Here is a 15,994-nt window from a genome sequence, read left to right as displayed (position 1 = left end):
CGTGTTAGCCAGGATGGCCTCGATCTCCTGACCTCGTGATCTGCCTGTCTTGGCCTCCCAAAGTGCTGGGATTATAGGCGTGAGCCACCACGCCCAGCCAAGGGTGTGCATTTCTAACAGGCTTCCAGGGAGTGCTGACCTGGCTGGCTCAGGACCCCCACTTTGCAAACCACTACTGTAGAGCACACTAAGTCCCTACCGTGATTGTAGGCACAACAGGTAGCCCCAAAATGGCTCCACCTTCAGTCTGCTTGGAATGGGAGTTAGAAGAAGAGTACATCTGGATCATATTTAAGATCAGACATCATCTCTTAGAGATGCCGATTCAAATAGACCATGGTGGCAAAATCAATATGAACAGAAATAAATTAGTATGGGGAAGAAAACTGTGGCCCTATGATATTGGCTTTCTGATCTCATCCCTGATCCACATCAAACCAATGAGCCAATTTCAAAGGGGACACTGATGGTGAGGGTGAAGAAAATCTCCAATTAGCACATCTGCAAACTGAGATTGTTGCCTGAATATTATTTTGGTTCAATAAGCTTATCAGCTGGACCCTGGAAGCCCAGCCAGTGAAAGGCTTGTAATTGTTTTTATCTACTCAGAAAACTAAATGCTGGTTCAGATGAGAATTCAATTGATTTTCAAACAGTGTTTACCTCCTTTCCCTGTCATCACACAGACAGCCAATTAATGACATGAAAGATTAATTAATGGAGAAGCTTGTGCACCGGCTGCCAAACAGAGGATTAAATTTGGAGGTCTATGCTTTCTTCCCAGTCAGAGAGGAAAATATCCTTCAGTAATTAAAGGTTCAGGGGCAACTTTGGTCCTGGGTATTGAGACCATCCAAGTGAGGAGAAGAAAAGTTTTTTAAAAGCTGACTGGGGAGACTGAAGCTGGTAGCCAAGTCTTAGCCACCCAGTGGCACTAATCAGTGAATCCTGTGAGTCAGAGAGCAGCTCACCTTGCCAGGGATATGGGAGACATCACACAGACCCTAGGTGCACCTTCTCTCCATGTGGAGCTGAAGCAGGAAATGTAAAAAAAAAAAAAAAAAGAAAGAAAGAAAGAAAGAAAGAAAGATAAGTTCTCTGTGCTGGGCTAACTCGCTCCAAGGCCCAGCGATAAGCAGGGCTCCTGCGACAGAGCAGCAGCAACACAACTGGCTCTCCATCCCTAAGCTCCTATTCCCTCTAATATTCTCTTAATCCACTTGTTCTTCTAAAATAAATCAATAAATAAAGGCTGGCATCAAAAGTAAGATTCAATCATCTTAAAAATGCAAATTAAACAGAAAGTTTAACTGAGATTGGGAGAAAGGTGTAATCTCACCAGAACACCCTAGACTACTGCAGATAGCTTACACCAGACAGCATTTCACAGTTCACAATGTGTTCTTTCATTTGCTTTCTCTCCCATGAAACACTTCCAGTGGCCTTGAGAAGTGGGCTTCATTGGAAACTGAGGCTAGGAGAGATAAACAACTCTTGCTAATTTTTCTTGCTAATGAATGGAGAGCTGGGCTTTAAAAGACAGATATGCTGCATCTAAGATCTTTAATTTTCATGGTGCTTCAAAGGTTCTACATATTCGTGGTCATTTAAGGTAAAATATACTTACAGGAATTAATAACAATTTGATAAGTGATGGTAAATTGAGCATTTTGAATCAGCTGGTAGGAAAACTTTATTACCATTCAAAATCACCAATGCCAAATCTACTCTCAATCCTATCTCTAGGCAATGAGGCTAAGGCTGAGTGCGGTCATGAATGAGACAGGATGCCTACCAGGGAGCATAACTCATCAATCCATTCAGCAAATGTTAATTGGGCTCTTTGTCTACACCCTGCACTGTGCTCAGCATTAGGGATAGAAGAGTTACAAAAAATACCCAGACCTCTGACCTCAGCAAGTTACAGACTAGTGAGGATGATCTATTCTAATCAATAGTCACACAGCTTGTGGCACCACTAACAAGTGTACAGAGGAGGGGTGCTTGCAACCACAAGCACCAACAACAGAAATATTTTACTGTTTCTGGGTGGGCCAAGAAAAGGTTCTTAAGATTCTTGACTCTTAAACTAAAAAGAGGAGGATGAAAAATTAACTGGGAAAAGATGAGAAGGGACAAAGTTCTAGGTAGAGAGGACAGATGTGTAAATATCCAGTGGCAGAAATTCAGAAGGCAAGTGGTAGAAGGAAAGGTAGAGAGTACAAGGAGCTGAAAGGAAGCCAGTGTCTGCAGAGAAGAGAGAGTTTGGCGCCAGACCATGTCAGTCCTGTGAGCCACAACCTTTTAAGCAAGGAGAAATTAGTGAACATTTTAAGCAAGAGACTGGGAAATAAGGAATGGTTAGTCAATATTTTGTTGCAAGACAACCTCAAAATCTCAGTGACTTAAAACTGAAAACTTAATTTTCATGCTCACATGCCTATAGGTTGGTTGCAGTTCAGCTGACTTAGGCTGAACCAGTTGGTTTCAAATCAGCTTTAGTGTTTTTATTTTGGGTCCAGAGTGGAGAGGTAGGCAGGCTTTCCTCACAGCATTTCATAAGAGTGGAAAAGGCAAGCAAACCACACAAGCATGGTGAATCGACATGCAGAGGCACACTAGTGTTACACGAACCCCAGCAAGATACATGGAGGAAATCAACATCAATGGAGCCGGTAAATGAGCTAACTCTAGGGGAAGTTCCTACAAAGCTCCAGGGCCAAGGATGTGGCTGTGTAATTCCGTAACAGGAAGGAAGTAAAAAAATGGCCATGATGATGTAATGTACCATAAATGAAGAACGTGATCAATGTACAATTCAAAAAGCTCCACTCTGTCAATAGGATAAACTATAAGAGGGATCCAGGGTGGGTATCTCTGGGAAAGAGTCCAGAGATGGAAGCATCAAAGTTTACCTCAAGGGTGCTGAAATATGCAACTGAATAGCTGCGGGCTTCTGTAATTTGTAATACAGAGGGAATAAGGGCCTTGCTGTGTAGCCCAGAGAGATGAACCATGAAAATCTCACACCAAGAGGGCCTATGGAATGACACAACTTCTAACTCTACAATATGCAACTTACCAACTAAACAATACTGTAAAATAAAGCCTATAGCTCATGCATCAGGAAAGTGACCATGTGACACAGCTGCAACCCAGGACAATTTCAAGGGTTATAGGTAACAAATAGGAACACGTGGTCACCTCATGATTGGCAAAATGCTTCACAAACAAATCCCCATGGTTATTTCAAAAACTTTAGATTTTTGCTATTCTGAGTATTGCTATCATGGGTACCTTGGAGACTCATGATGCTGTACAGTTGACCATTGAACCACATGAGTTTGAACTGGACGAGTCCACTTATGTGTGGATTTTTTTCAATAGCTTTATTGAAAAATATTTTGTAGGTTTGTGACAATTTTTAAAAATTCAGATTCATCGCACAGCCTAGAAATATCAAAAAAGTAAGAAAAAGTTAGATATGTCATGAATGAATGAAATACAGGTAGACACTAGCCTACTTTATCTAAAGCTGGAGACTCTGATGCCAGCAAAGGATGGTTTGATAATTTTAGAAAGTCATTTCCCTTCAAAAAAATGTCAAGATAAGCTTCTGCCAACCAAGAGTCATTAGATGAGTTTCTAGATGTCATTAAGAAAATCAATGAGGTGAAATGATGTCTGCCTGAACAGGTTTTTAATGCACATGAAGGTACCCTATCTGGAAAAAACAAAATGCCACAATGGATACTTAAGAGGAAGAGAAACAAATTCCAGGATTTAAGGCAGGAAAGGATAGGCTCTCTACTGTTTTGTGAAAACGCAGTAGGGTTGATGATCAGGACCGCCTTTATCTCTTATATAAAGTGCTAACCCCTGAGCATTGAAGGAAAAAGATAAACAACAGCTTCCCATCTTTTGGTTGTACAATAAGAAGGACTGGACAATTAGAATCCTTTTTCTGGATTGGTTCCATTGATGCTTTGTCTCTGAAGTCAGGAAGTACCTTGGCAGTAAGAGATTGCCTTTTTCAGTATTAACTTTAAATGTAAATGGACTAAATGCTCCAATTAAAAGAAACAGACTGGCAAATTGGATAAAGAGTCAAGACCCATCAGTGTGCTGTATTCAAGAAACCCATCTCACGTGCAGAGACACACATAGGCTCAAAATAAAAGGATGGAGGAAGATCTACCAAGCAAATGGAAAACAAAAAAAGGCAGGGGTTGCAATCCTAGTCTCTGATAAAACAGACTTTAAACCAACAAAGATCAAAAGAGACAAAGAAGGCCATTACATAATGGTAAAGGGATCAATTCAACAAGAAGAGCTAACTATCCTAAATATATATGCACCCAATACAGGAGCACACAGATTCATAAAGCAAGTCCTGAGTGACCTACAAAGAGACTTAGACTCCCACACAATAATAATGGGAGACTTTAACACCCCACTGTCAACATTAGACAGATCAACGAGACAAAAAGTTAACAAGGATACCCAGGAATTGAACTCAGCTCTGCACCAAGCGGACCTAATAGACATCTACAGAACTCTCCACCCCAAATCAACAGAATATACATTTTTTTCAGCACCACACCACACCTATTCCAAAATTGACCACATAGTTGGAAGTAAAGCTCTCCTTAGCAAATGTAAAAGATCAGAAATTATAACAAACTGTCTCTCAGACCACAGTGCAATCAAACTAGAACTCAGGATTAAGAAACTCACTCAAAACTGCTCAACTACATGGAAACTGATCAACCTGCTCCTGAATGACTACTGGGTACATAATGAAATGAAGGCAGAAATAAAGATGTTCTTTGAAACCAACGAGAACAAAGACACAACATACCAGAATCTCTGGGACACTGCTTTGAATGTTCAAAGCAGTGTGTAGAGGGAAATTTATAGCACTAAATGCCCACAAGAGAAAGCAGGAAAGATCCAAAACTGACACCCTAACATCACAATTAAAAGAACTAGAAAAGCAAGAGCAAACACATTCAAAAGCTAGCAGAAGGCAAGAAATAACTAAAATCAGAGCAGAACTGAAGGAAATAGAGACACAAAAAACCCTTCAAAAAATTAATGAATCCAGGAGCTGGTTTTTTGAAAGGATCAACAAAATTGATAGACCACTAGCAAGACTAATAAAGAAGAAAGGAGAGAAGAATCAAATATACGAAATAAAAAATGATAAAGGGGATATCACCACCGATCCCACAGAAATACAAACTACCGACAGAGAATACTACAAACACCTCTACACAAATAAACTAGAAAATCTAGAAGAAATGGATAAATTCCTTGACACATACACCCTCCCAAGACTAAACCAGGAAGAAGTTGAATCTCTGAGTAGACCAATAACAGGCTCTGAAATTGTGGCAATAATCAATAGCTTACCAACCAAAAAGAGTCCAGGACCAGATGGATTCACAGCCGAATTCTACCAGAGGTACAAGGAGGAACTGGTACCATTCCTTCTGAAACTATTCCCATCAATAGAAAAAGAGGGAATCCTCCCTAACTCATTTTATGAGGCCAGCATCATCCTGATACCAAAGCCGGGCAGAGATACAACCAAAAAAGAGAATTTTAGACCAATATCCTTGATGAACATTGATGCAAAAATCCTCAATAAAATACTGGCAAACCGAATCCAGCAGCACATCAAAAAGCTTATCCACCATGATCAAGTGGGCTTCATCCCTGGGATGCAAGGCTGGTTCGATATACGAAAATCAATAAATGTAATCCAGCATATAAACAGAACCAAAGACAAAAACCACATGATTATCTCAACAGATGCAGAAAAGGCCTTTGACAAAATTCAACAACCTTTCATGCTAAAAACTCTCAATAAATTAGGTATTGATGGGACGTATCTCAAAATAATAAGAGCTATTTATGACAAACCCACAGCCAATATCATACTGAATGGGCAAAAACTGGAAGCATTCCCTTTGAAAACTGGCACAAGACAGGGATGCCCTCTCTCACCACTCCTATTCAACACAGTGTTGGAAGTTCTGGCCAGGGCAATTAGGCAGGAGAAGGAAATAAAGGGTATTCAATTAGGAAAAGAGGAAGTCAAATTGTCCCTGTTTGCAGATGACATGATTGTATATCTAGAAAACCCCATCGTCTCAGCCCAAAATCTCCTTAAGCTGATAAGCAACTTCAACAAAGTCTCAGGATACAAAATCAATGTATAAAAATCACAAGCATTCTTATACACCAATAACAGACAAACAGAGAGCCAAATCATGAGTGAACTCCCATTCACAATTGCTTCAAAGAGAATAAAATCTCTAGGAATCCAACTTACAAGGGACATGAAGGACCTCTTCAAGGAGAACTACAAACCACTGCTCAATGAAATAAAAGAGGATACAAACAAATGAAAGAACATTCCATGCTCATGGGTAGGAAGAATCAATATCATGAAAATGGCCATACTGCCCAAGGTAATTTATAGATTCAATGCCATCCCCATCAAGCTACCAATGACTTTCTTCACAGAATTGGAAAAAACTACTTTAAAGTTCATATGGCACCAAAAAAGAGCCCGCATCGCCAAGTCGATCCTAAGCCAAAAGAACAAAGCTGGAGGCATCACACTACCTGACTTCGAACTACACTACAAGGCTACAGTAACCAAAACAGCATGGTACTGGTACCAAAATGGAGATATAGACCAATGGAACAGAACAGAGCCCTCAGAAATAACGCTGCATATCTACAACTATCTGCTCTTTGACAAACCTGAGAAAAACAAGCAATGGGGAAAGGATTCCCTATTTAATAAATGGTGCTGGGAAAACTGACTAGCCATATGTAGAAAGCTGAAACTGGATCCATTCCTTACACCTTATACAAAAATTAATTCAAGATGGATTAAAGACTTAAATGTTAGACCTAAAACCATAAAAACCCTAGAAGAAAACCTAGGCATTACCATTCAGGACATAGGCATGGGCAAGGACTTCATGTCTAAAACACCAAAAGCTATGGCAACAAAAGCCAAAATTGACAAATGAGATCTAATTAAACTGAAGAGCTTCTGCACAGCAAAAGAAACTACCATCAGAGTGAACAGGCAACCTACAAAATGGGAGAAAATTTTCGCAACCTACTCATCTGACAAAGGGCTAATATCCAGAATCTACAATGAACCCAAACAAATTTACAAGAAAAAAACAAACAACCACATCAAAAAGTGGGCAAAGGACATGAACAGACACTTCTCAAAAGAAGACATTTATGCAGCCAAAAAACAGATGAAAAAATGCTCACCATCACTGGCCATCAGAGAAATCCAAATCAAAACCACAGTGAGACACCATCTCACACCAGTTAGAATGGCAATCATTAAAATGTCAGGAAACAACAGGTGCTGGAGAGGATGTGGAGAAATAGGAACACTTTTACACTGTTGGTGGGACTGTAAACTAGTTCAACCACTGTGGAAGTCGGTGTGGCGATTCCTCAGGGATCTAGAACTAGAAATACCATTTGACCCAGCCATCCAATTACTGGGTATATACCCAAAGGACTATAAATCATGCTGCTATAAAGACACATGCACACGTATGTTTATTGCGGCTCTATTCACAATAGCAAAGACTTGGAACCAACCCAAATGTCCAACAATGATAGATTGGATTCAGAAAATGTGGCACGTATACACCATGGAATACTGTGCAGCCATAAAAAATGATGAGTTCATGTCCTTTGGAGGGACATGGATGACATTGGAAGTCATCATTCTCCGTAAACTATCCCAAGAACCAAAAGCAAACACCGCATACTCTCACTCATAGGTGGGAATTGAACAATGAGAACACATGGACACAGGAAGGGGAACATCACACTCTGGGGACTGTTGAGGGGTGGGGGGAGGGGGGAGGGATAGCTTTAGGAGATATACCTAATGCTAAATGACAAGTTAATAGGTGCAGCACACCAGCATGGCACATGTATACATATGTAACTAACCTGCACATTGTGCACATGTACCCTAAAACTTAAAGTATAATAATAAAAAATAATAATAATAAATAAATAAATAAATAAGGTTCTTTTGATATTGGACAATACCCCTGGCCACTCAGAACCTCATGAGTTCAACACTGAAAGCGTTGAAGTGGTATACTTGCTCCCAAACACAATGTATCTAATTCAGCCTCTATATCAGGGGACCATAAAGACGTTTAAGGTTTATAACATATGAAACTCTGTGGAAAAGATTGTCAATACTATGAAAAAGAACCCTGATAGAGAGAACATCATGGAAGTCTGAAAGGATTGCACCATTGAAGATGACATTGTTGTTTTAGAAAATCATGAAAGTCATCAGGCCCAAAACTATAAATTCCTGCTAGAGAAATGTATTTTCCAGATGTTGTACATGACCTCACAGGATTTATGACAAAGCCAATCAAGAAAATCATGAAAGAGATTGTGACTATGACAAAAACGGTGGGGAGTGAAGAGTTTCAAGATATAGATCTTGGAGAAATTTAAGAGCTAACAGACATCAAACCAGAGGAATTTACAGAAGAGGACTTGGGAGAGTTAAGTGCTTCAGAACCAGTGCCAGACGATGAGGAGGAAGACGTAGAAGCAGCAGTGCCGGGAAACACATTGACATTAGACAATCTGGCAGAAGGGTACTAATTATTCAATACTGCTTTTGGTTTCTTTTACTACATGAACCCTTCAATGATACAAGGACTATAACTGCAGCAAACTGTGGAAGAATTGGTATCATATAGAAACATTTTCAGAGAGATGAAAAAGCAAAAAAGTCAGACAGAAATTGCCACATATTTCTTTTTTTTTTCTTCTGTTTCTTCAATCATTATTCCTTTTTTTATTATTATTATACTTTAAGTTTTAGGGTACATGTGCACATTGTGCAGGTTAGTTACATGTGTATACATGTGCCATGCTGGTGCGCTGCACCCACTAACACTAACTCCTCATCTAGCATTAGGTGTATCTCCCAGTGCTATCCCTCCCCCCTCCCCCCACCCCACAACAGTCCCCAGAGTGTGATGTTCCCCTTCCTGTGTCCATGTGATCTCATTGTTCAATTCCCACCTATGAATGAGAATATGCGGTGTTTGGTTTTTTAGTCAGGAAAAAAAAGTCATTAAAAAGCTACATATTTCTTTAAAGTATGTCAGGCATGCTTGCCTCTCCTGTGTCCCCTTCTGTTTTTTTTTTTTGTTTTTTTAAGACAGAGTCTCACTCTGTCACCCAGGCTGGAGTGCAGTGGCGCAATCTCAGCTCACTGCAACCTCCACCTCCCAGGTTCAAGCAATTCTCTGCCTCAGCCTCCCAAGTAGCTGCGATTACAGGCACCCACTACCACGCCCAGCTAATCTTTGTATTTTTAGTAGAGATGGAGTTTCACCATCTTGGCTAGCCTGGTCTTGAACTCCTGACCTTGTAATCCACCCGCTTCAGCCTCCCAATCCTGTGTCCCCTTCTACCTCCTCTCCTACTTCTGCCTCTCCTGAGATAAAACCAACCATTCCTCTTCCTCCCCCTCAGCCTACTCAACATGAAGATGACACGGATAAAGACCTTTATGATGATCCACTTCCCCTTAGTAAATAGTAAATATATTTTCTATTCCTTATGATTTTCTTAACATTTTCATTTCTTTGGCTTCCTTTATTGTAAAAATACAGTATACAATACATGTAACATATAAAATATGTGTCAATCGACTGTTTAGGTTATCAGGAAGGCTTTCACTCAACAGTAGGCCATTAGTAATTAAGTTTTTGGAGAGTCAAAAGTTAGACACATATTTTTGGCTGCATAGGGGATCAGTGCCTTAACCCCCACATTGTAAAAGGGTCAACTGTACCGGAAATGTATGATGTGTTTAGGCAACACAAACTTCCTACATGTTTTTGCCCAGAAAAGATTCGTCAATGAATTTTTTTTTTTTTTTTTTTTTTTTTTTTTTTTTTTTTTTTTTAGTTCTTGGAAGAGCTATATAATTTTAAGGGAAAAAGAAACTAACTCCAGTTGAAGTACTGAAGAAAAATTTCTGGAGAAGGTGACATTTGAATTGAACTATGAACAGCCAGTAGACAACATAAAGAAAAAGAGCATTTTGAGGTCCTGGGAAGTAGGTGAACAAATAATAAACCAAGACAATATTATGGAGGTAGGAAATGGCATGTCGTGCTTGGGAAACATTGAGTAGTCTTGACTCTAATGGCAATTTCTATGTGTTTTCTTCAATTTAATTTTTTTCCTCTCAAGGAATAAATGAATTCAGATTTCACAGTAAGTTTATTTATGTACCATGTTATCTTATTTAGCAACGGCAATTTTCCGAAGAAGGTAAATATTTATGAAGTTGTAGTTCATTGTAGATAAAAGACAAAACTTGTTCTAAGAAACATTCAGTGTAAGAATTATAGTGGTGATTTTAAAAACCATTGGCTGCAATGCTTGATAACATTTGATGTAATTATCAAAAAGGTAACTGAGTCAGCAGAAGACACTGCGAATCAGTAAAAGCCTAGAATTGGAAATGGCTCGGAACTGATAACTACAGTTCAGGGAATAGAAGAAAAAGTAAACATCTCCATGCAAATCGACAGATAACAGTGCTTTTCTTATACAGTTAAATGTGAAAGTTGCCATATTTAATTCTCCAGTTGAGTTCATTATGCAGAAAAGTAGTTAGTTTGACAAGCAGCCTGGGTTTCCAAGCCTGTGTGATTGCCTGATGCTAAGAAAATATCTCAGGGGTACTGACATCACAGGAGTAAAGGACTTACGAGAATCTTGCAACACCCACTCGATGTATATTGAATGAATGCAGAAATTAGTGAATCTAACAACACAGTGCTTGAAGGAGACAGAAATGTATGTATTAGGCTCTGAGAAGAAGAAAGAGTTGAGGTTATTAGTGTAAAGATATGAGAATTGAAATAATTCAGTTCATGCGATAACAACATAACAATAAGGACCACCTACAATTCATTCATTCTGTAAATTTTTGTTGAATACTTACTACATAACCAGAGACTCTAAAAGTAAATAAATTTTCTGCCCTCTGGGAGGAAGATAATAAACATGCATAAATCAATTTCCGTAGTGATAAATACTATGAATAAAAATAAAGCAGGGTAGGAGAGCAATAGTCATGCTAGTTTAGACGAGGAAAAGTTTCTCTTATATTTGAATCATTACTCAGTTTACGATGCACTTCCATAGACTTGGTTATTTCACTTAACCTTTAAAACAGAATGTGGAGCAGAACAGAGATCCCAGAAATCAATACAAACATTTACGGTAACTCGATTTAGTACAAAGGAGACAGTGCCGTGCTGTGGGTAAAAGGTGATCTTTTTTATACATAGTACTGGATATTGACAGCCATGAGGAAGACAGTGAATCTTGAACCCGACCTAATACTAGACACAAAAGTCAACTCACAATAAATTATAGACCTAAATATGAAAACAAAAGCAATACAATTTTCAGAGGAAAACATGTTTATGACCATAGGGTAGGTAAACATTTCTAAGCATGACATAAAAACCCTAATCATAGAAAAAATAAGATAAATTGGACTAGAAATTTATGTTCAGAACAAAACATTATTAAGGGATTGAAAAGGCAAATCATAGAGCCAGGGAGGATAATTGAAATGCATGTATTTACGTATATTGAATATATGCATACATTGAAATACGTATATCTGACAAAGGACTCATATCCAAAAATATAAGATTGCCAATTAAACAATTTTTGAAAAGATAAATAACCTCATTGAAAAAAATGGAAAAAGAGCTTGAACAGGTACTTTACTACATTGAGGTGGTCAATAAATATGTAAAAAGGAATCAGATTTATTAATCATTAGGAAAATACAAGTTAAAACCATAGGGAGTACTACTTTATACACATCAGAATGCCTAATTTAAAACGACACTATATCCAGTGCTTGGAGTGATATGAAGAAGCAGGAGCTTTATACTCTGCTGATGGGAGTGCAAATTGTTTCAACCACTTTGGCAAATTTGTTAGCAGAATCTATTCAAGCTAAACATACCTTAGGAGCCAGCAATTCCACTCCTAGGTATGTACCCAACAGAAATGCATCAACATCTTCACTTAAAAACATGTAAATAAACATTCGTAGCTGTTTTATTCATAATAGCCAAAAAGTGGAAACAACTCAAATGTGCATCAACTGTAGAATGTTAAATAGGCTGTGGTACATTCATACAATGGAGCTCCACAGAGCAATGAGAGGACACGAACTATTACTACATACGGCAACCACTGGGAAGGGAGGGGACCTGAGGAGTGTTCTGGTCCAGGTGAAAGCGCACTCTTTCTCTCTCTCTCTCTCTCAATCTCTGTCTCGGTCTAGGTACAGACAGATTACATGGGTGAGTTCACTTTGTGAAAATTTGCTGATGATATTGTATGTCAATAAAAATTTTTTAAATTTTTCAGGAAAATGAAAATAGGGATAAAAACCCATGGAAACACAGGAGGGAATGCAGGCTGGATTCTGTGAGAACTGAAACCAAAAGGAAAGCCCAGGGACCTTCCGCATTTGCAGGTCTGTTCGTCTGTGGGCTCCCATGCTGGCTCTCTCTTGGAGCTCCCAGCGGATAGAAAGAGCAGGTTTTAAGCTCATCACAAGACTAAAGGATTTTAAGCTCCACGTGTTCCTTAAGTAAACTTGATATTTTTATTTGATGCAGGCAAAGTCTTTATGTTCAAAGCTCCTTTCATGTTCTGTACTGACAGAGGCATGTGGTTCTTTCTGTTGATACTGAAATATGGCCTTGGTTTTGTCTTGCCCTCAAAGGAGGTATTTTAAATTGTTCAGCTGCAAAATGGAAAGCTCTACAGGTTGAGTTGCTAAAGCTCTATTTGGAATTCACCAAAGAAGCTGATTCTTACTCTACACAGAATTCCCCTCCAAAGCTGACCCCCTGCTGCATAGTTTCGTCTGTGTGTTGGTTTAGGCAAAGCACTAAAACCAAAATTTTCACTGCAACTCCTTTGCTGTCTTACAAAAAGGTCTTGAGGCAATTTGCAGGATCCTTACATTCACTGTAAGCACAATTTGAAAGCCACCGACGTAAGTCAACCACAGTATTTGACAGATGCACACACTTATTTGTTAATTTCAGCAAACATCTGCTGAATGCTTCATATACTGGTTATCTACTAGGTAACTCAGTGTTGTACACTACATGGCTTATAGCACAAACATTTGTACCCCGGGCCCTTGCCCTCTTATGTGGTGCCATTTCCACTCCCTATGTCTCCTCCACACCTCTGAAATCCAGGGTACCTTCTTAAGCCGCTTCAAACTGTTCAACATAAAGGAAAAAGTTCCAGGAAAGACTCCTCATCTATTTGCCAAGAGGATTAAGATCTGGACAAGACAGGAGCCAGATAATGTGTTGATGAATATTGTCTTTCTTTCACAACAAGGAGAAGGTAAAAAAAAGAAGGTTCCCTACCATTCTTCACCTCCAAAATGGAGATCAGATCCCCATGATTGGCACCAGGAAAGAATCAAAGTAATATTTTTTGCTTTCGAAGGAAAGATAAACCAGAAAGCAGTAATGTTAAATGTTCACTCTCTTAGACTTTAACTTTCTCCAACCAGGACAAATGTATTTTCCAGTGCATGGTAAGTTTCAGTAAGGCATTCTCACCTATTAAATTGATAATTGGGATGCCAGGGATGCACTTGGCAGACAGATACATTGTCACCTTGGAGGACCTTTTCATTGCACAAAACCCTCTCTATAATAAACCCGAAAAGTGATTGTGCCATTGTTGAACAAAATTTGTTTCACAAAAAATTCTCTAGTAAATTAAGCCAAAAGGTCCCTCTGTGTAATATTTCTCATTCTGAATTTTGCCTTTGGGAAGAGCATATTACAAGTTTAATCCCTCTTTACTTTGACAGTTCTTCAAGGATTTAAAAACCACAAGCATATTACCCACCATAAGCCTTTTCTTGTCAAAATTAGAAAAGATCTAGTTTTTATTTTTACATTATAAAATCAATATAAGTTCTTATAAAAATAAGTTTAAAATCAAAATATTAATATGAAAACTTTAAAAATTACCATTATCAGAAAATAACCATTGCTAATATTTTGTTGTATATTTCTTTAAACTAATTTTTATGCCTATATAAATATAATCTGCATGTTTAAAAATGGGTTCATGCTATATATAGTGTTTCAAACTTTAGAAGTTCACATAATATATAATGAACATTTCTCCTTATCAAAAGCAGATAGACCTCCAGTTCTAGAAAAAGATAACCCAGATTTGCTTTTCCTTCACCTAAGTACAACTAAATACACTGGAAATTATTCAACAGGTAACAATAAAAGGACTGTGGGAACTGGAAAGAAGGCAGACTTGTTAGAGATCCTAGGACCTGAGGAACATTGATGTTGTAAGGTTTCTGGTTATTGTCTTACCGCCCACATGCCCCAGACTAGGCTCTGGAGAGATCTGCAACCCCAAACCACCAAAAAGCATAGACAAAAACAAGCAAGCAAAATATGAAGCAAACAAGAAAAGCCTAGTCTCTAGGGCTAAAGGATTGGGAAGTCAGGGAAGCTCAACTTCTGCTCCACAACCAGCAGGTGGTCTCACTCACCTGCCCCAGAGCAGCAAACCTCCTGCACAATTAGGGCACTGGTGGGCAGCCTGCTCTGCTGACAGTGGCAGCAGCAGTGAAACCCAGTGTCTCCCTGCTCTCCACCCAGTGACATGAGTCTCAGGCTTGGTGTCTCCTGACCCTGTCCTTCTATAGAAAGTGGACCAGTGACACCAGGCAACCCAGGGAAGTGCCTTCCACTCTTGTAGTTGTCATCAGTGGGGACTGTGAAGTTCCAGCTGCACCAGAAAAACACAGCACCCCAGAAGAGCATTGCCAGGGCTCTGAACACTAGTATCATTGGAATTAAAGCTCACAGAATGAGCCTAGAACCTGTGATAAACCTAAACAAAGCCACTGCTTGCTAAAATCAAAGATTTAAATAGGATCAAGGGCCTCCTAACATAATGAAGTGTTCAAGATAAAATAAAAATCAGTTGTGCCAGGAACCAGGAATACCACAAGTTGAATTAGAAAAGACAGTCAATTGATAGCTATACAGAGATCAGATGTTAAAATTATCTGCTAAAAGTACCCACTGTAAAAAGGTTTCAACAATCAATTACAAATTATCCTGGGAAAAAGGAAAAAATATAGCAAATCTCAGAAAAGAAATAGAAATTATAAAAAGGAATAAAATGAAAATTACAGAACTAAAAACTTTCAAAATTTAAACTTGCTAAATGGACTTAATAGAGTGAAGATAATAAAAGTTAGAATTAGTGAACTCAAATCAGAGAGATTAATAGAATTTACTCAATCTGAACAGAGAAAATAGACTGGAAATAAAAAATGAACAGAGCTTCGGAGATCTGCGGGACAATAACGAAAGATCCCAGAAGGAGAAGAGAAGAGAAAGGGTATAAAATGGAAAAGATTAAGAAAAAAAAAAAAAGGCTAAAAATTTCCCAAAAGAAGCAAAGGCATAACCTACAGGTTCAAGAAGCCAGATGAATCCCAAACAAATTAAAACTAAAGAAATTTATACCAAGACACAACATAAACTTCTGAAAACTAAAGAAAAAAATCTTAAAAACAGCCAGAGAGAAAAGACATATTATACAGAATTTAATTCAAATGACAGCAGATTTATCATCTAAAATCACGGAGTTAAGAGGGAAGAGGCAAAATATTTTTTTTCAGCTGAAGAACGAAAAGAATTGTCAACTCTGCATTCAATGCCTGTCAAAACTGTCCTTTGGGAAGAGGGAAATTCAGATAGTCTCAAATTAAGGAAAACTAAGAGAATTTATTGCTAGCACACCTACCCTTAAAGAAGCTCTCCAACAGAAA

Source organism: Pan paniscus, chromosome 16, assembly GCF_029289425.2.
Source record: "Pan paniscus chromosome 16, NHGRI_mPanPan1-v2.0_pri, whole genome shotgun sequence".
Taxonomy (NCBI): Eukaryota; Metazoa; Chordata; class Mammalia; order Primates; family Hominidae; genus Pan; species Pan paniscus.
This window is presented reverse-complemented; position numbering follows the sequence as displayed.